The sequence below is a fragment of the Schistocerca americana genome, chromosome 1, assembly GCF_021461395.2.
Source record: "Schistocerca americana isolate TAMUIC-IGC-003095 chromosome 1, iqSchAmer2.1, whole genome shotgun sequence".
In the NCBI taxonomy this organism is placed as follows: domain Eukaryota; kingdom Metazoa; phylum Arthropoda; class Insecta; order Orthoptera; family Acrididae; genus Schistocerca; species Schistocerca americana.
The window spans coordinates 855,520,443-855,542,602 of NC_060119.1; positions in this window are offsets into that span (position 1 = coordinate 855,520,443).

Consider the following 22,160-nt stretch of genomic DNA (forward strand, 5'->3'; position numbering starts at 1 on the left):
ACAGGTCGAATTACTAGACTGACTTACAGTTTTGAAGTCAGAATGCTTGGGATAACCACGAGAGTGCTCCTGCTGTCATACGAAATCGAATACCAGACCATAACCCCAGATATAGGTTCAAGCAGACAGGTTGTTTGCAGACCCACAACTGGACACCGATCACTGGCACCGAGGCAGAACCGGCTTTCATCAGAAAACACAACAGACCTGCACCGTGCCCTCCAAAGAGCTCTTGCTTGGCACCACTGAAGTCGCTAATAGCTGTGGTTTGGGGTCAGTGGAATGCGCCATATAAGGCGTTTGGCTCGGAGCTGTTCTCTAAGTAACAGATTTGTAACAGTTCGTTGTATCACTGTTGTGCAAACTGATGCTCAGATTGCTACTGCAGGTGCTGTATGATGCGTCAGACCCATAAGCGGAACATGATGGTCTCCCCTTTGAGCAGTGTCACGTGGTCGTCCGTAGCCCGGTCTTCCTGCGACCGTACATTCTCGTGATCGCCGCTGCCAGCTGTCATGTACAGTAGCTACATTCCTGCCAAGTGTTTCTACAGTATCGGAGAAGGAACATCCAACTTCTCGTAGTAGCGCTATTAGCGTTCCTCTTACGCGACTAATGTGAAATATGAGTAAACATCGTCTTTCAGATGTAGAAACACTCTTACCAACTTATGTCGTACAACTCTTTCTTGGTACTACGATTGTTTTCCGTCGGTGTAGCATTGCATGGTGTATCCTGTGTGAAGAATTTATTAGAACCACCCGGCTTAATAAATTGTGTTCTGCTGTCACTACCGAATATGCAAGTCTGGAACTGATATGTGGTCACAGTGTTGCTGTTGAACCTTGCATTTAGGATCAAAATGATGTTCTTTGATCCAGACCATGTCTGTAGGAGCTATTTCGAGTAATGTACAGGGCTACTGTTCCTGAGGAATCATCGAATAAGAATATGGTGACCGCTTGTTTTCAACGTATTTCAACGAGCCATACAGGCACATTCGAAAGAATTAACTTAAGAGGAACGGGCCATTAAAAAAATCTTAGATGAGGGTCGATGGTAGAATACTACAACAGTTCTGACATTTACTCACAGACATGTCAATAAACAGGCTGACAAGTGACACCCACCAACTAACGAAATCATCGCGCACACGCTAGGACCGGCATAATGCTTGTGAACGCTAACTCTTCCAGGAGTTAAATGATGTTAACCCCTAACGTGTCGGACATTGTAGCGGTCGTCATGGTACGACATACAGTGGTACGAATTTTGAAAACTAAAAAAGTGCTGGTCAGTTGACACGCTACGTCCTGTACTCACTACCATCCTGCAGTCAAATTTCCTTCTCCCTCCTAGTCCATTCCGAGCTAGCGTTGCGTTTACAGTGACGTAGTCGTCGACAGGACGTTAAAATCTGCGCTTCACTAACCAGCAGATTAGTATCTGGCGTGAGAGATAGTTCATCCAAATAAATTCAGTGAACTATATGGATGATGATCCCGAACAGATGCGTTTGTATTTTTGGATTTAATATTGCCATTTGTTCGTAGTTATTTTCTCCGTTAGTCAAATTATTATATCCAGATTTCTAATTTTATCATTCGTTTTATATAATAACTATTTTGGACTTGTCTACAACTGTTAAGAAGAATTAGATTTTCTGTTGTGACCTTAGGATTTCATCTAAGTGTTCGCGTATCTTTCACGACCCCTTGTTACTTTACTCTGTTCTCCGAGTGTTTTAGGCTTCTACAGCCACAAATACCCCTTCACTCCTGCACACAAACAAAAGTTTAGAGATTAAAAGTGTCTGACTGTATACTAAGAAAGTATAAAGACGTCTGTTTTCTCAATATTGCTACGAGGCTAGACCACATTGTGTTACGTTAGCCATTTTTTTCCACATGAGTCCGTGTTGCGTAGAGATAGTGACAAATACCGGGAAAAAAGTTATTTAGCCACACAATCTTAGTGATGTGGATTGTGAACGCTTGCGTCTGCGGCTGGCCGGAGTGGCCATGCGGTTCTAGGCGGTACAGTCTGGAGTCTGCCGCTGCGGTCGCAGGTTCGAATCCTGCCTCGGGCATGGATGTGTGTGATGTCCTTAGGTTAGTTAGGTTTAATTAGTTCTAAGTTCTAGGCGACTGATGACCTCAGAAGTTAAGTCGCATAGTGCTCAGAGCCATTTGAACCATTTTTTTGGGTCTGCGTTCTTGTCAAGTCGGCTCGCGGGATTCCAGTCTAGAGTCCGCGAACCTGTTTACAGCCGGTGTACTGTGTGCCGGCTGTGTTAGAGGGTCAGTGGCAGTTCGTGACGCTGCTTGTGGCTTCACGTCTGTCGCGATCCCAGAGATCGACGTTTCGAGTGGCTGCTGCAAGGAATCTGCACGTATGACTTTATACACGGGAGTATTTCATTCCTTACATAATGTTTGGCTGTATGTTCCCTGGTAATGCTTCCTATCAAGGTATTACAGTACTGGTGTCAGAATATGTGTACTGTACTATCGGTATAGGTAATAATACAACGGTGTGATTGACCTCGGAAAGTTAGATGTATGTTACAAAAATCGGTAGAGTTGATCCCTGAGTCAATTTTGGAACCCGCATTTTTCATTAAAGGTCTGTAAAGTTTCTAGTGTTTTCGTACAAAGCTCTTCCGCAGTGATTTTACTTTCGCGCATGAGGAAAATTCTTCTGACATATTTTTATAGCCACGATGTTGTATCTCTTCTTTCTTGACCGTATCACCTAAACTTTAAAATAATGAACTATTCTTCTCAGCGTTGCTTAGAGAGAGGGACCAAATTTAATTTTCTTTCATTTGCAAGTGTATTCTTGCTATAAGTAAAGCCGCGATACATTACAGTTGAGGTTTTTGTCACCTGCGTGATACAATAATTTTTGTTTATTATCCAGAAATATCTTTTGGTGTTGCAACTTTACTAGTGCCCACGGAAAAAAGCTCAGTTAATGGAATATAGAGTTCATGATACTTTGTGTAAGAACATATCTTTAATGTGCAACATTCTGTAATGTAATGTGCTGTATTGTCTTGCAATAATTATTCCTTGACACGGTAAATTTATGCTCGGGGCACTTACAGCACATTTTATACTTTATAAAAGTAAAAGTTAAAATATTGTTATTTGGTTTCCTTTCTCATTTAACGGATCTTTTAGAATTCTTTGGGACGAATTCCAAATTTTGAACACCAGCCTACAGCAAGCGTCTTACGCTTAAACGGTGCACTATACCCGTATGTAGCGAGAAGCAGAGCACGCGTGTGTGCTCAAAAGTAATACCTCAGAATTTTTATGTGAGAACTCTCAAAACTTGTTAAATAAAACAAAAGTCATTAAAGTTCTACATCTTTATTCTTCAAATCGACATATTTATTTCTTAGTATAGCGACTCGCACATTTCTTCCAAAGAGAGAGAATTTTCATGATATAGTCGCTGCACATTGTTATGAGATCGTTGACGGAGCCACAACCTCACCTCTGCCTGCACCGCTCCGTCACTATAAAAGCGATACCCTCAAAGACGTTCTTCGGGTTTTGGAAACAGATGAAAATCGAATGGGGCCAAGTGGGGACTGTATGGAGGACGGCGGATGACAGAAAACCCAAGGTGTCGGATTGCTGCAGGTGTCGCAGGGCTCGTGTGTGGTCTGGTATTCTAAAGTCGATTACAGCACGCTGTTTCTCACGCACCGACATAGTTACGTTACACACCTCCATGTTTCACGCTACAACTCGGAGCCTTCTAGTGACAGAGGGCTGCAAATACGTGGAAATGAATAATAAAGATGTAGAATTTTGATAACTTTTGTTTTATTTAAAAACTTTGAGAGTTTTCACTTAAAACATTCGGAGGCATTACTTTTCAGCATGCCCTCGTAAAAAGTGCACTGCAACCGTAATGTAATGCGAAAGTTTTGATCTCGTGCACTTAATTTTTCTCCAACGGAACTATCAATAATCTCAGCTGCAGAGTGCTCGCGGTTGAAGAAAAAAATTACGAAAAATCTCTCATACAACGCTAATGTAACCGGTGTTGTCCCTCTATGCAGAATGAGCGTACATTCGTGAAAACTGATTTTCTATACATGCACGTTAATGATAACGAGAAAAAGCAATGGTATTTTCGCTTATTATGGAAGATATTACAGATCTGTGAATGCTGCTTTTACTTCTCTTTGTTTTAAATGATAATTGTTCGTAAACAACTTACGAAAAAAATCGCAACACTTGAAAATAATTAACAATGAGTAAGGAAATTTCGGGAACGGCCTTGCCGTAGTGCATACACCGGTTCCCGTCAGATGACCGAGGTTAAGCGCTGTTGGGCGTGGCCGGCAATGGGATGGGTGACCGTCCAGGCCGCTATGTTGTCATTTTTCGGGGTGCACTCAGCTTCGTGATGCCAATTGAGGAGCTCCTCGGCCGAATAGTAGCGGCTCCGGTCACAGAAACTCATCATAACGACCGGGAGAGCGGTGTGCTGACCACACGCCCCTCCTATCCGTATCCTCAGATGAGGATTGTCCCGATGGGCCACTTGTGTCCTGAAGACGGAGTGCATAACGAAATTTCGGGAATACATTTATCTAGGCAACATATTTTAGTGATTAACATTCCAAGATCACAGATCAAGGGAAGCGCCAGATAAGCCATTGCAAGTGAGAAATGGCGGTAAATTAATAACCGGTACAAGCGCCAGAAAGTTGAATGCAAGCATGTAAACGTGCATGCATTGTGTTGTACATGTGCCGGATGTCGGTTTGTGGGATGGAGCTCCATGCGTGTTGCACTTGGTCGGTCAATACAGGGACAGTTACTGTAGGTGGTGGATGGCGCTGGAGTTGTCGTCCGATGGTGTTCCAGCAGGAGAATGGTGTCCCTCAAGGGAGTATTTTAAGCGTCACGGCTTTCGCCATTGCAATCAACAGTATTACATCCACAGTGCGACGTCCAGTACTGTGTTCCTTGTTTGTGACAACTTCTCCATCTTTTGTGCATCTTCCGGCCTCGCCATGGCTACTCGGCAATACTCGGCAATTGCAATTGATGATGAGGCTGTTGGAGGAATAGTCTTGCACCACAGGTTTTAAATTCTTATTGGAGAAAACAGTTTGTGATGATTTTAATCGTTCCCGCAGTTTGTTTAATTTACCCGTTATAAAACTGCGGGACACCGTTCTCACCTTCAAGGAAAAGGTGAAGTATCTGGGTCTTACTTTTGGTGAGAAGTTAACATGGTTGCCACATCTTAAAGAACTGAAACTGAGATGTCTCAAGGCCTTAACCATCCTTAAATGTGTCGGTCATAGGTCTTGGGGAGCGGTCAGGGCGCATCTGCTCCGACTTTATAAGGTCTTTGAGCGACTCTGGTTGCCAGATTTATGGGTCAGCAAGGCCTTCTTACCTTAAAATGCTGGATGCAGTTCACCACGAGGGTGTTAGGCTGTCAACAGGGGCCTATCACACGAGCCCTTGTTGGTAGTTTGTGTGCGGAGGCTGGTGAGCCTCCGCTGTCTATTCGAAGTCTTCTACTAGTGGTACGCCAAGCATATAGGGCATTGTCCGTTCCTACATCACCAGCATTCAGTTACGTTGTTCAGCCGCCACTGGAACGGCTGTTCGATCATCGGCCACAAGCAACAAGGCCGTTTGGGATACGTGCAAGGGACAGGTGGGGGAAACTAAGGAGGGGTGTAATGGATTTTGGTTCAAAAAATGGATTTTTCAAAAATATTATTTTCTTGATGTACACAGTTTAATGTATGTTGTATGTGAATGCTATCGTGATAGCAGCTTTAGAAATTCCTTTAAATTGTTAAAATGATTAACTCTGCACTGGCTGCCACTTCCATCTTTTCCGACATTTGGGAAACTGCTTGCTTCAGCAGAATTTTTGTCAGTGTGAATTCTATTTTCTTTCAATATCTTTGGATGACATCTATATCTCCATACCGAGCGAGGTGGCGCAGCGGTTAGCACACTGGCTCCGCATTCCGGAGGACGACGGTTCAGTCCCGCGTCCGGCCATCCTGATTTAGGTTCCCCGTGATTTCCCTAAATCTCTTCGGGCAAATGCCGGGATGGTTCCTTTGAAAGGGCACGGCCGACTTCCTCCCCATCCTTCCCTAATCCGATGACCTCTCTTTTTGACGTCTTCCACCAAGCCAACCCAACCCTCTATATCTCTGGATGACATCTATATCTTTGCCTGAAAACTTTCTTGCATGTGGTTTATTTCCATTTTGACAATACTAACATATATTAGTAGGTCTAGTAGGTGGAAGGTTGAATTCGCAAACCTTTGCGTGGAAGTCAAGATTTATGCATAATGGGTGGTGGAAAAACTGTGTTTAGCAAACGGAGGTTTCATGGAAATCGGTTTACCAACAGAAAAGAGGAAGCCGCTCGTAAAGAAGAACATAAGCTCTCACCTTCAGCATCGATACTTCGGACAGGAGAATTGTACAAGTGCGTGGATGATGTTGATATGGATTCCACTGGATTCAGACTTATTGATTTAGAGCTCCTCTGCCTGGCTATAAAGTTTTCATGTTCATGTGTTAGCTGTAAAAACACGGAATGCATGATTGTTGTTGAAGAAAGAAGAATGGGAATAGCTTGTGATTTTAAATTAATTTGTAATTCGTGTGGCTATGAATTTTCATTTTCCTCCTCCAAAAAATCTGACATTAGTACCTATGAAAGCAATTTTAGGTTAGCATATGCTCTGAGATGCCTTGGACAGGCACGGAAGGAGGTAATTTATTGGGTGGTTTTCTGAACATGCCTCCACCTTGTGCAAAGTTTGAAAAAATAAACAAAGAAATTTATGATGCTGTATGCGATACTTCCAATGTTTCTATGATGAAAATAGTAGAGGAAATGGTGGAAATAAACCAAAAAGAAATGTATCTTGGGGTAGATATTCATGACAGTAAATCTCCTACAAATGTACTGACCTGAATGTGTCCGTAGATGAGACCTGGATGAAAAGGGGTCACACATCTCTGTATGGTGTTGCATCTGTTATTGGTATTGACTCAGCTAAAGTTTTAGATGCAGAAATTATGTCTAAATACTGCCACCACTAAATGTCCAACAGTGAAGACAGTGAGAAACTGTGGCAAGAAAAGCATGCAGTAGGATTCTCTAAAAATTATAGCAGCTCAAGTGGGAGCTTGGAGGCTGCTGCAGTTGTGAGGATGTTCTCCAGATCTGAGATCCATCATAGTGTTAGATATACTAAATACCTTAGTGACGAGGACTCATCTTCGTTCAAAACCGTAACAGATAAAAATCTGTGCAATACTACAATAGAAAAGTTGGAATGTGTTGGCTACATCTAAAAGAGGCTTGGCAGCAGCCTTCGTCGCTTGCTGAAAGAGAAGAAAGTATGGAAAACCGCTAAGGCAGGCTTTCTCTGAAAGAAATTGATTCTCTTCAGTTATTTTATGGGTGAGCTATCAGGAAAAACACATAATTTGGAGGCAATTTTTTTCCACAAACTATCTACTGACCAAACACCAATGCACAACCTGTGCCCGAAAGACGATTGGTATAAGTTCAACAACAGAATGACGTATTCACATAAACGCTCATTACCAGAACCTGTTATGAATGCAATTAATTCCATATTCATGTTTCTTGCAAACCCTGATTTATTGAGGAAGTGTCTCCATGAAAAGACACAAAATGCACATGAAAGCCTCAAAAATTTAATTTGGATTAGATGCTGAAAAAGGATATTCTGTGGACCTGAAGTATTCAAAACAGGTGTCTATGATGCAATTTAATGTTAGAATAACGGAAATAATGGCAGAACTGAAGTGCTGAAGAGAGTTGGTATAGATCCTGGTGTGTTTACAAGAAAATAATTTTAACCATCGACGAGAGCAGCGTCAAGAAAGCTAACAGATCAGTGTCTTACCTGCAAATACAGGCCAGACAGATTCTAAGAGGAGAGAAGAGACACCTGGAGGGTAAGGGGTATCAGTATGGAGGATTTTAAAATTGAGGTAAGCTTTGAAGTATGAGAAGAAAACCTGTGAACCTCATTTTCTCTGTTTTACATTTTTTACGTTATTAGAAATATTTTCTCGAAAAACATATGCGATAATGCTTTGAAATTTTCACGAACTGTTCACAACGTGTTGCTGTCTCTCTGGAACTAAAAAATACGAGATCCTGCAATTAAATTCTGATTTTTAGATGGTTGTATGTAGAAAATAAAGATAATTTTAGATGTGAAAAATTAAAATCTCTGTTAATGATACAATTTGTACCATACATTAATAACTGTAGTTCAGTGGTTTTATAACCTCCTCAGGACACTACAATAAAATTTTCAGATTAATAGCATGATTAGAATTTGAATTATGGTTTTTTTATAAAAAAGGCAATAAAAAAGTTAAAAATTCTAATTTCTGGCAAAATATTAACCCTAAATATTTTATCATACTTTTCCATTAAAATAGCTCCTTTTCTTTACACATACAAAGTTTTAGATTTGTACATTAATAAAAATGGTCTTAATGTTTTTTTAAATAAATGTTTACATTTTCCGTTACATCCCCCCTTTAGGTCCAAAGCCAGGGGTGGATTAGGGCATCCCCCTGGCTACTACCAAGGCCCAGATTGCTTTTAGAACTGACTTCTTACAAGAAGCATTGTACCCCAGACTATGTTTTTAAAATTAAATTTAACGAGATTTTACGTAGTCACTCAGATTTTATTGCTATCTACACGGATAGTTCTAATCAGGGAGATTTTTTCGGTTGTTCTGTCGTATTCCCCGACATTGTCCTCAGGATGTGGCTCTCAGAGCAGTTTTCAGTTTATTGCTATCCTGAGGGCAATGGAGCATATGAGACGGCGTCGTGACAAAAAAATTATTCATCTGCTCTCATCCTCAAAGTGCCCTTCTCGCTATTAGACAGATGTATGAAGCAGATCGGATGGTGCAAAAGGTGCAGAACGCTCTCCTTCTCTTGCAAAAGCGAAACAAGGAAATAATTTTTTGCTGGGTTCCAGGTCACGAAGGGGTTCAGGGAAACGAACTCGCTGACGCGGCTGGCAAGGAGGGTTGCTCCCTTCCTCCTCCTGCTCGCTGTTCAGTTCCTCTGCGGGCTGTCACTTCATTTGTGATCAGGAAGGTCACATGTTGGTGTCTCAGTGGTTGGAAGTGAGGAATAATATACTACGTTCCATTAAGACTTGAGTGCGACCATGGAATACCTCCTTCCGCTCGCGATGGTGTGAAGAAGTAGCCCTTACACGGCTTAGAGTGGGGCATTGTCCATTGACACATGGCTTCCTCTTACGTCGGGAGGAGCCACCAGTGTGTAAGAGATGCGGGTCACAGCTGTCAGTGCGACATATTTTAACTGTGTGTGTCTTATATGACGACCTGAGGGTTGAACTGAGTCTCCCACAGGATCTTCCCTCTATTTTAACTCATAACGAGGCGAGTGTTGTTCGTGTTTTCAGATTTTGTGTCGTGTCCGGAATTCTTCCCAAAATACTGGGTGTGAGATCTTAATGTTTGACTGAGTGGCTGGGTCACTTATTATTTATAAATCGTCATCCAACCACGGTTATTTGTCCCTTTTTTAAAAGCATCCTTACAGGTATTTTATCCATGATTTTATTTAGTTATTCCGCTGCGTCTGGTTGGGATTTTATTACGGGCTTTTCTGAAGCTCGCGTTCTTGGGGTTACGATTCCTATGGTGGGATGAACCGTAGTTTTCCAGTTTATTGGTCTCCTTCCATAGATTTTCACAACATTCATAGGTATATCATTAATGCAAGGGCGCTGATAACCTTGCTGTTTAGCGCCCTTTGTCATACATCAAACATAAATCAATCAGTCTTCCATATGTGCTGTATTGGAGACAGATCTTGTGATCGAGCAGGCGAAGGCATCATGTCAACACTGTGTAGAGCGTGGTTGGGTTACAACAGCGGTATGCGGTCGAACGTTATTCCATCAGAAAACACCCTCTGGGATGTTGTTCATGAATGAGAGCACAAGTCGAATCACCAGATTGACGTATGGTTTTGCAGTCAGGGTGCATTCTCGTGACCACCGCTGCCAGCAGTCATTTACAGTGACAGTATCAAAGAAGGAACATTCAGCTTCTCGTAGCCCTATTACAAGACCTCGTTCAGACTCAATGAGGCGCTGGTAATGGCGTCTTTGTCGCCTTAAACACATTCTTGACTAACGTCAACTCACCACGTCCAATCACAAAGGTAACTAATGCGCACGACCCTTACAGCGTGTATTTAAAGCAAACCTGATTTGCATCCTCATAGTGCGCTACTAACGCCAGTCTTATGCGATTGGCGTAAAATCTGAGTATACGTCATCTTTTAGATGTCGAAGCACGCCTAACAACTTTCGTTTGTGTCGCGCAACTCCTACTTGGTGCAGCGATTTTTTTTCCGTCAGTGTACTTCACGATACTGAAGTTAGATAAAAGCACTGGTATTTGATTTTACAATGAAGAAACATTTTGGAAAGTGATACAACATAGCAGATGTGGCTACAGTTCAACCAAACACTAAAAGTGAACAATATCCTTCACAGTGGAGGTCGCAGAGAACTACCAACACTTTCCCTATTTTGCGGAATGGGACATCTCTGAACTGAGTAAGATCGATAAAATATCTCGAACGGACGAGTTTTCAAGTCTCCAGATTGGTCTTATGTAATCACCGGATATACAGTAGAAAAATTCGTCGGTCTCAACAAGACCTTGTAGGGGTACAAAATCGAATTTCCCATTCTTTTTTCCAAAGATACGCACGCAATAATTTATGTTTAAGAGTAAACGCTCTTACGAGATTTGTTGTGTTAAGAGATATAAGACGAGAGGGAAAATATTATTTAATGTTTGTTTTTACTTACATTATTTGTTTTGGATTATTACATTTTAACCTTAAGCACAATAACATAAAAATCAGTTAGTAAAAGATGCAATTAGGAGCGAACGATTTATGGACATACGTACACCTCCTCAAAATCAGACACTGAACAACTTTTTTGTAGCAGGCATGAATTAAGGAAAAGGACGAAGAGGTAACATCAGTGCAGGTTTGGAGCTGTACATACCGAAAGAAATTTGGTTTACATAGTCAAAAATCGAAGATGACGGTAGCGTCCACAGTACGAATGTGTCCCAGTCACGGATCTTTCTCTGATCACTTGCATAAAGTCGACTCATTGGACACAGCTTACTGCCAATATGATGACCGAAAAATAGGTGATTATGAATCAAATCCTCAATCAGTGTCTTCTATTTGCATTATCTGATATCTCTGAGATCTATTCATGCATGCATTCGATACATACCAAAGGATGACACAAAAATCTTAAAAATTAAACGAAAGAACCGAAAGCAAAGTTTCACTGGAAAAACAATCTTTATCTTATAGTGATATCGCATTTCTGAAATAGTTTCAGTATCATGAGGTTCCAGACATAATATCTCAACACAGTAATGCGTAATTTGGGTAAATTAATTAAATCTTCGGCATTACGTGAATGTGCTCGTGAGCTCTATAAAGCTTTTTAAAATCAATGTTTCCTTACAGTAACCGCAATAGCTCTGAAACTGTGTTAGTTAAAAAATACGAGAACTTGAGGCCAAAGGAGAGTATAAAAATTTATTCATGTATTGTGATCTTTTACTCGTATGAACAATTAAAAACAAATGCTGGAATTTTTATTGCAATACAATTTATGGAAGAAGTTGTTACGGGTCATTACATAGTTGAATGACTGGACAGGTATCTGACATTAGTATTATCGATCGTGCATTGATGTGTACAATTTGAAGTGACACCGAATCAAAAAATAAGAAATCGAATGTTGAGTTTTTCAGAAACGTTCACTATATACCTATAAGAACTAGTTCAGTCGTGAATCAGTTCAAGAACTAGTCTTCATGCCTATGAGAATATAAAACTGTAGGAAATACTTTTATACGGAATAACATTAATAGCGAGTATTACCCTCAGTTTAGACCATACAGAACAATAAACGGATTGAATGAGTTGTCAGATACAATTGTTACAAGTGACCTGAATTCAGCAGAAAAAGTTCACTGAAAATTATGGCTTGAGTCGTCTGTCAAGAGAAGTAGGATGTATTGGAAGGAATTTTTGGAAAGTTTTTATTTGCAGCTTCAAGCATGTAATTAGGTCTCCCCTTGGTGTATGAAATACTTACAACCATTTAAGAGTAATATACGTAGTCAGGTGCTTCACAGTCGAAATGTTTGGCTGCTAAACTGTAATTTGCTTTGGAACCACACATTATCACGAGCATTATGCACATGACGACAATCTAGTTCTGAGAAACTGAGAAACTTTTTGTAATCTGAAGTACAGGAATTTAACACACTGGAAGCCCATTAATGTCACTGACTGCAGATTTCACAATTTGAAGAAAATTAAAACAAAAAACTTTCGTCGAAACCACTTAGATAAGTGATATTTTAAAATTATTGTCCAATAGGACCAATGTAAGTTGCTGACAGCTGCAAAACATCGGATGAACTAATAATCCAAGCCCCTACAACGGTTTGTAGTCTTTTAACCACAATTAATGTGACAGAAAGTGAGAGAAAAATACGCTTATACTACTTCTTCGCAATGCTGTTTTATTTCAGTCTTAAATAGTGAAGAATTAAAGTACATAAAGTCTAGAACGCGTTGCTTTTTGCGTGGAACGTTTTTGGCTCTTCTTCATGCTGTTTACGATACGATCTTGTAGTTTTACACGCCTGTGTGCATTTCCATCTGGTTTTAAATTCACTACTCCCTGTTCATTATTAGTGATTTTAGTTTAATACATTATGCAGACAGGTTATTTTACTATAATGAATTACGTGTAAAGCGTTAGAATAATGTATGCGAGTACATGTTTGAGGGTCTGGTGTCTGTTTATTACATTATGGGCCAGTTGAAACTTTCATATTGCAACTAAGATGATCTCTCCTGTCAAGTTTTCTTAGAGCTTTTGTTATAACTCGCAGAGCTTCAGCTAACAGTGCCAGTTTACTCCTGCTAAGAACAAACAATATCCACAATAAGTTTGGATTCTGTGCCACCTTCTCGCAGGTTTGTTGCCAACAGACTGTTCTTCTCTTTGTGTGCTGTACCTTGAGTTGAATATATGTCACGTAAAATCGACACAGCGTATATCCTGATAGACAGAAAGGCATATCACATGAATTATTATTTCAGTTATCATTTAACTTAATCATATGTACCATTATCATCTGGTAATGTTTCAGTGGTCCTCAGGAATTAAAGTCACAAAGACGATGAGCGTAGCCTTTTAGGGGTGCGTGCTACAAACTAGCTTTCCATTGAGGCGATTTAAAATATTGTGGTTGTCAACATGTACTGTGGTCTGTCTGGTTGGGTGTGATACTGCTATTTCTGATCCTAGTTTGTTAACACATGCAAATACGCCCCACTTGTGTTTGTGCGAAATTGCATCCATTGGCACAGCTTTCTAACCAAACATTAGTAGACACCGCCTGCGTGCCTTCTCAGCGCACCAGCAACGTCGCGGTGTATTGTGGGCTGCCTGCTCGTAGGAATCCGTCTGGTAGCCAGTTTTGTCGCTACTCGCTACCACCGACACCTTTTCGTATACTCTCACATCGTAATCCAACTGATCGTTTTCAATCTGAATTTAGTCGCCGATTAAATAATGCACTTAAAAAAAAAATATGGCATGTCGACGATAGACACTTGGAAAACCTTCACTCTAACTGATGAAAAAAAATCTAGATATAAAGACATACATAGAAAGACGGAAACGTTATAGAATGTGCACCAACACACGAGGAATAAATCGCAATACAACTTTTTAGTTTTCACGCTTTTGATGGGAGTGGAGGTATCGTTAAAAGTCGGCCGGTACATCCTTGGTGCGCTTGGAGCCAGCTTAAGTTGGCCAACAAAGTTTTACGCAGATGTACTGAATAGCCGGCCGCGGTGGCCGAGCGGTTCTAGGCGCTTCATCCGGAACCGCGCGACTGCTATGGATGTGTGTGATGTGGATGTGTGTGATGTCCTTAGATTAGTTAGGTTTAAGTAGTTCTAAGTTCTAGGGGACTGATGACCTCAGATGTTAAGACCCATAGTGCTCAGAGCCATTTGAACCATTTTGTACTGAATAGCAATATTACGTAATTTGTAACGAGACTTCAGTTTTGAGAGTTTATAAAATCATTTAAACTCTCATGTTAATTGACTATTCGATAACTTCTTCGTAGAATGATTTGAAATAAGTGGCTTAAAAGCAAACAAACTGATTTTTAGCTGAAAAATACAATTTGTTTGCTTTTCACGCAGTACTCTAATGGGAGAGTTAAGTTCATATTATTTCCGCAGGACTTGGCGTTGAACATCAGTGTTTTCTACCTACCCTCACCCTCGGAAATCTGATGTCCTCCGCTTCATTGGTCATGAAACTTTTGTAATGTCAACTCCAGTAGAATTACACGTGAAAATCTCGAGATATTTCTTTGTGTCAGTGGCAGCTTATTAACTATGGTCAGAGAACTGAATCCCTTCAATACATCTTGCTGGCCTGAATTTGCGTAATTGTGGTTGTATTATCAACAGCTGAAATAGCTCTGGAACTGTCTATTAAATTCACGCTAGTTTTGTTCAGTTGACGAAACCACATTGTCTGCGACTGATACAACGTTTTTCCAGCGCAGCGTAGTTGTCAGAACCACTAGTTATAATATCGAACGAAACGAATCATTGTAGACACTGCTTTGCAGTTGCCTGCTGTCGATTACCTATTCCTGACTGCTCTCTTTCAGTCGTGCTCTCATACGGGTACAGCTTATGGTCACGGTGAGATACGAGTAAAAATGTAGTTTTTCTGTTATTTTTAGTTTTAATCTTTTGCAGATGTAAACTTAATGATGGAATACCAGTAGAATTCTTACTGGCATCAGGCGTAACGGCGGAGCAAGAAGTATAACAATTCTCGAGTGAAATTTGTAGCAGTGTGGAAGTTCCATCACGTTTTGAAAAGAATGTCATTATTACACTTCCAAGAAAGCAAGAGAGGATAGCGTGAATTAAACACAATAAGCCTAGTATCAAATATGCCGAGAATAATCACAGTGATAATCTACTGAAGAGTGGGGAGGAAAATTGAAATTAGTTTTAGGGGGTGTCACTTTAGTTTTAGTTGAAGATTTGGCACTCGAAAAACAATTTTGACACTCCTGCTTACAAGAGATGATAGTTTTATGAAAAAAGAATAAACATATATCTCATTCATAGATTTGGAGAAGGCGTTTGATAATGCGGAATGGAATAAAATATTTTCCTCAGTTACTGTAGTAAAAACAGAAGGATAAATTCTCTCTCTTCATGCGAAGTGGTCTCGTAAACGCTTCAAAACCAGAAAAAGTGTGAGGCGGGGTTGCTCACAGCCACCACTGATACTTGTTTTGATTGGAAGCAACGACGCAAGTAAAGCATTCTCTCTTTGTGAGTTGTACGTCACGGACAGAACATCAGCTTGCTCGATTCCGTTCGCTAATGTCACAGCGTTGGTCACTGGAGGTGGCTGTAAAATGTACATAAACAAAGATGGAACTTGGCTAATGATGTGCTGGATAGCTAGAAGTTACACTTGGAGAGTTTTAAGGGGTGGATGAATTTTGTTATACTAGGAGTACAACGCCTCTATACAAGGGCGGTGAAGGAAAAGTGGTTTGTGCGGCTGAATGCCATGCGGAGGATTCGGGTTCAGTTCTCGGCACTGTCACGGGTTTCTCATTGGTGGCTGGATTGGAACGTTCTCCACTCGACTTGGTAATGTCAGCTGAGGAGCTCTTTGAATATGGAGTAGCGGCTACAAGGTCTGCATAGCCGACAACAGACGAGAGAGCTATGTGCTGATTCCTCACCCCTCCATACCGCATCAAAATTACACTACAGGTTGAGGATGACATGGCGATGTGTCGGTCCCAATCGGTCTGCCTGAGAACACAACGGCGGAGAAGTTGGGCAGATGAAGTTGTAAGGGAACATAATAGCAGGGACTGCTCAATGGCTTTCTATACAAAGAAACTGCTGCTAATATCTAAAAATACAAAGCTCGGAACCAGAGAAATATTTCTGGAAAGCTGTGGTTGGTTCACAGCTCTGTGTCGATGCGAATGTGGACAAAATAGAAGACAAAAACAGAACTGTAAGAAGTCTTTGAAATGTGCTGTCACAGCCCACAGGAGACTGTTGAAGATAAACTGGATTGATCGAATAAGGAATGAAAACGTGATGCAGTAAGTCAACTAGAACAAAATGCCTAAGAGGTAAATGTTTGATGTGAGTCGTAACTGAAAATTTCAGCTGAAATGTGAGTCGTCACTGAAAATTTCAGCTGAAAGGATGATGGGTGGAAAGAGTCACGGGGACATTGTTCACTAACTATCCCTATCTGATGCTGCGGTTATACAGAGGAGATTGATCGATATGGGAAGTTGACTGAGGCAGCAAAACAGTAGATAAGCGGCTGTGCCAGATGGCTTAGAGAAGAGATAAAGGTGCGGTGGTCGCTTTGCTCTCGGTCCTAATGTTCTGTAGGCGAGTCAATAGCATCAGAACTGCGTGGGACGCTACAGACCTGTTTGTACTTCAGTGGAAAACCTCTAAGGAGGTCACTAAGAAGCATCAGCTTGCCTGGAGCGGTTACAGTGATGTACGCCATATAGAGAACAAGGTCTTCCAACTTGGGTATGACGTTATTTCAGGCTACACCGTTAGCGGTGACTAACAAGGGAATAGTCCAATCCAACACGTCAAAAACCTCCCAGAATTTTTTATGCAGGAAGAATAGAACGAAAGAAATGTACTATCAAAGTGAATGGTATGAATAAAAGGCTGCCCATATCGACAGCGAAACTGTTGCACATAAAATTCTTACAAAGGTGACTACCAAAGGAAAATAAATCAAGGCAGTGCTTGATGTTACATTCCACCAATCGTGACCATTTATCTAAATGAAATGCGAGGGGCGTTCTGTAAATAATGCAACACGTTTTTTCGCGGCAAATTTAGATTAAAAAACTGCGAAATTTGTTGTAGGACATTGTGGAATATTCCCGCTTCAGCCATCATAGTTTCATCAAGTTCCGAACGGTTAGTGTGCTATACGTAGCCTTTAAAATGGCACCTGTAAGGCAGATACGTTCCAGGCTGAGACCTTTCATTGAAATTCTTTTGGCGGAAACCAACAGCATCGCAGATATTCATAGGCGCTTGCAGAATGTCTACGGAGGCCTGGTAGTGAACAAAAGCACGGTAAGTCGTTGGGTGGAGCGTCTGTCAGCATTGCAAGTTCGCGCAAACCTGTCCGATCTTCATTGTGCCGGCCGGCCGTACACGGCTGTGATTCCTGCAATCATAGAACGTACGGACAGCGTGTTGTTCTCCACAAAAGAAGCAAACGAACTTCTCCGTGACAACATAGGACCTTGCACAAGTATGCGCACCCACAAAAATGAAATGGACTGTTATTTCTCCTGCACCGAACAGCCTGCGTCTCGTACCTTCCTACTTTTATCCGTTTGGTGTAATGAAGATTCCCTCCGCGGGAAGCAGTGCCTGAACGATGGGGAGGTTATTCATGCAGCAAAACGTTGGCTTCGACGTCGACCAGTAGAGTGGTACCGAGTGGGCAAACAGGCTATCGCAGTAACGTGAAGTAAGGCTGTCGCACTGTACGGAGATTACGTTGGCAAATAGGGTTCTGTAGCCAAAAGAGGGGGGAATGACAAGGTATACTGGAATCCTGAATAAAACCAACTTACTTTCAGCAAAAGTGTTGCATCTCTTATTGATCGCCCCCTCTTATTTCTTACAAATATATGATTTTATAACAATTCCTGTAGCACTGTTCTTATGATAATTTTTGAATAATGTATGCTTATAGTAACAATGAGTTCCTTGTTTATTCTCCATAGTCTTCACATAAGGCAAAGTGTCATTTGAATGACAAAAACAAACATTTTCGTTACGTCAGGCACAACTGACTAACGAAAAATTAATGCTTTCAGGTACTTCGCAGTAATTACTGGTTTCATTTGGACAGAACTGGACTGGAATAGGGAGTAGTCCTGGCCGTTTCTCTCCTTATTGTGCTGCGTACCGGGCATACTAAAAGCAATTCGTAAAATGTGCTGATGCAGACTGATAAAGCACAAATGACTGAAATTTAAGAATATTGTTTCCCTAATGAACGTCAAATGACACGGAGCTGTTGGAAATTATTTTATCGGAAAATTTCCTTAAAAATATTTTCCACAATCGAAAAACTTCGAGAATCACAGTGATTGTTCTGGGTGGAATCTGAATTATATCAAGAACATTTTCGTTGTCCTCCTGATAGACGGAGGTATCGTTAAGTCCAGGCCAAGAGGCCAACAAAACACCAAATTAATTCCTGCAACTGGTTAGAAATCGTTTCGAATGGAACGTTAAAAATTATTCTTTCGTATTTTTACAGATTCTGAGAGGCTCATAATAAGATTTTAGCCATTAAGTAGTTCGTCTTTATTTCTGGTCCTAATATGCTTTGAGGTCCCTGAAGACATATTATAAAGCTGCGGAATCAGTAATCCACTCATCACTGTCATTGTTGCATAAGAATGTGTCATATCATTATTCGACTGCACAACAGAGTGACTAAACGGCAATAGACACTGCAGATATAGGGATCTCCATGTCAGCTACGCATTGTTGGCATTTCCTCTACACTTTTACTTCGTTGTTTTGCGACTTCCTATATTGTGTGATTTCTTGAATCTGCTTATACAGGTCAAAGAAGACTTGAAATCAGCAATGTTCATTTCAATTGCCATTCAGAAGGCCAAGTCTCTTAGATTTCAATCGGAAACAGCGCACTGCCACTCACGAGCAGCTCTGAAGGTTGATACCTTAAGAAAATTCCTCTCAGGTACTGTTGTTCATGTTATTTGTTAAAGTGTAGGGTCTATGTTGGTTATTAATGGGGTTAACAGGACTTTGTGGCCAACCTGTATGGCAAACCTTTTGGTTCACAGTTTTGCGAGTTTCATTTTGGCGCATATTTATTACTTTCTAAAAGTCTTTCTTCCATTTGTACAGTTCACGGTCATAGTCTACGAAGCAAAAGCGGATTTGCACACTGCATAACATGAAGCGTCAAACACAATGAATATTACTTCAGATTTGTCGCCCTTGTTAACACTTACACCACTGCAAAAGCGACTGGTAAGTATGAAGGATATTAAATGAGTTGAAAATTTGAGTCAGCAGTAGTTGTCGACAATTGTTTCAGAGGAACTATCGACGAAAAATGAAATTCGCATTACAAAGTATGATAGCGCCGAGCCGTGTTATCTGTTTACCGATGCGCTGTCAGCCAAGGATATGCGCCAGCCATGTTGCGAATGCGCAGTCCGCTACAGCTTCGGTGGGGGTATACATTCCTCCAGCTTCCTGGCGAGCTACTAATTTGGCAATTTTCAACATCTTTTAAAAATACTTTCAGTGCTTCTTAGCAGCTAAAATTCTGATAGGATGTTTCTTTCGGTGTATTCTTTCTGTATAAAAAATTTCAGGCCATGTTTCGACAAATCTGATTGGACCATCCCCTTATCAGTCTCCAGCGAAGTCCTTGCTCTGACACAACTTTGACGTGTGATACATACTAGACGCTAAATTTCGGTGTGGCGAATCATCTGATACAGAAGAAATTAGTGACAGATTTTTTCCGTTAAATTCTAGGCGCTACAGTCTGGAACCGCGTGACCGCTACGGTCGCAGGTTCGAATCCTGCCTCGGGCATGGATGTGTGTGATGTCCTTAGGTTAGTTAGGTTTAAGTAGTTCTAAGTACTAGGGGGACTGATGACCTAAGATGTTAAGTCCCATAGTACTCAGAGTCATTTGAACCATTTTTTTCCGTTAAAATAAAGTATAAGCTGCTATTTTAAAAATATAATGTATCAGACGTAAAATAGTGAACGCTGACAATGTTTTGTTTGCGTTGATTTAGTTTCTTATTGTAAATTCTTACTTAAAATTGTCAGAACAATTGAAAGTAAATAATTGTGATAATTCACCTAATAACCTCATACAAATACATTTCGCTCAATTCAGATCCACTTGAAATCTAAAGGAACTAACACACCGAATGTATTTCAGACCAACTAAGACACACAGGGTATAATCTGTGGTGTCACCGCCAGACACCACACTTGCTAGGTGGTAGCTTAAATCGGCCGCGGTCCATTTAGTACATGTCGGACCCGCGTGTCGCCACTGTGTAATCGCAGACCTAGCGCCACCACCAAGGCAGGTCTCGTGATACGAGAGAGCACTCGCCCCAGTTGTACGAGAACCTAGCTACCGACCAGATGTACGAAGCCTTTCTCTCTCATTAGCCGAGAGACAGAATAGCCATCAGCTAAGTTAATGGCTACGAACTAGCAAGGCGCCATTAGCCATACAGTGATTGTACTTAAAGTCTCCTGTGTATCGTCAAGATCGATGTACCACCATGATTGAGTAAAGTTAAGTATTAAACCTGCTCCGTACTTTTCTTCCTAACATTAATTACGTATCCTGTTCCAGTACTTCACGCCCGTCTGCGTTAGTCTAGCTTGCCTTTTCAGCCATCTCAACTTCACGGTGTCGGCCCAGATACCGACACAACATTGGCGACGAGGGAAAAGAGTTCTTTCTGATTGCTTACATTTAATTGTGTCATGGCTTCGCCACATTCTCCAGATGTACTGTCCGAATTTTATCGCTTGCAGAATCAGCAGACGCAGGCGTTACTGGATGCCCTTGGACAGCTCGTCCAGGGTCAACGTACCATTCAAACCGATGCGGCCGCCGCCGCTTCTTCGCTACCGCTGCCACTAAACGCTGTTGCACCTCCCTTTCGACCATACGTGGCAGCCGATGAGACCTGGCACGAGTGGTCTCGCCAGTTCAACTTTCATCTAGCAGCCTACAGAATTCAAGGTAAAGAGCGGCAGCCGTTTTTGCTTTCTTGTGTCGGTGTGTCCACATACCGTGTGATAGTGAAATTGTTTCCCCGACGCGACGTAGCAACTCTGTCCTACGAGGAAATTTTGTCTGCATTAGATGCCTATTTCAAAGAAACAGTTAATGTGGTTGCAAAACGGTATACGTTCTTTCGTACAAAACGTACGGCCGGTCAAACTAATAGGGAGTGGGTAGCAACATTGCAAGGACTTACTAGGGACTGTGCCTTTGAATGTGACTGTGGTCTTTCTTATTCAGATACAATGGTGCGTGATGCAATTGCACAGAACGTTTCTGATGTTCGCATACGGGAGCAAATTTTGAAACTAGTTAATCCCTCCCTTCAACAAGTGATAGACATATTGGATAGACAGGACACACTTGACTGTGCTCAGGAATCTTTTGAAACTTCGCCAGCCGTGTGTAACATTAACCGGCCCGCTGGACGCGCTGCGCGGCCCGGTAACCGGGCCTCGCGCACGTCCGCACAGCTGCCGCCGCGCGCTAAGCCACGTGTGCCGCGCCAGCCCACAAATGTAGTGAAATCGTGCCCGCGGTGTGCTACTAGACATTCGCGTGAACATTGCCCGTCACGCCAAGCTATTTGCTTTTTCTGCAATAAGAAAGGACATGTTCAAAGTGTTTGCCAGAAAAAGCTCAGATCAGACAATCACAATCATTCCAGGCCCTTTGCTTCGCGCCGGAATCGAACCAAGGACACTCAGGCTTGTGGACCTTCGCCTATGGACATTCATGTCGTTAATTCCGCTTCGTCCAGTGACACTTTCTCTAACAGTGACTGTGTTCGTCCCACAAAAACTGTGCGTCGACGTCGCCGGAAATCACGTCAATTAGCAAGTGATTCTGTACCACTGTCTATTCAAATTGCACAAAACAGTCGCTTTTGTCGTCAGCAGAACAATAAACTTTTTGTGGACTTAGACTTTGAAGGCAAAGTGATACCATTCCAGCTCGATACCGGAGCTGCAGTTTCATTGCTCAATCACGACACGTACAAACAACTGGGCAAACCTCCGTTGCATTCC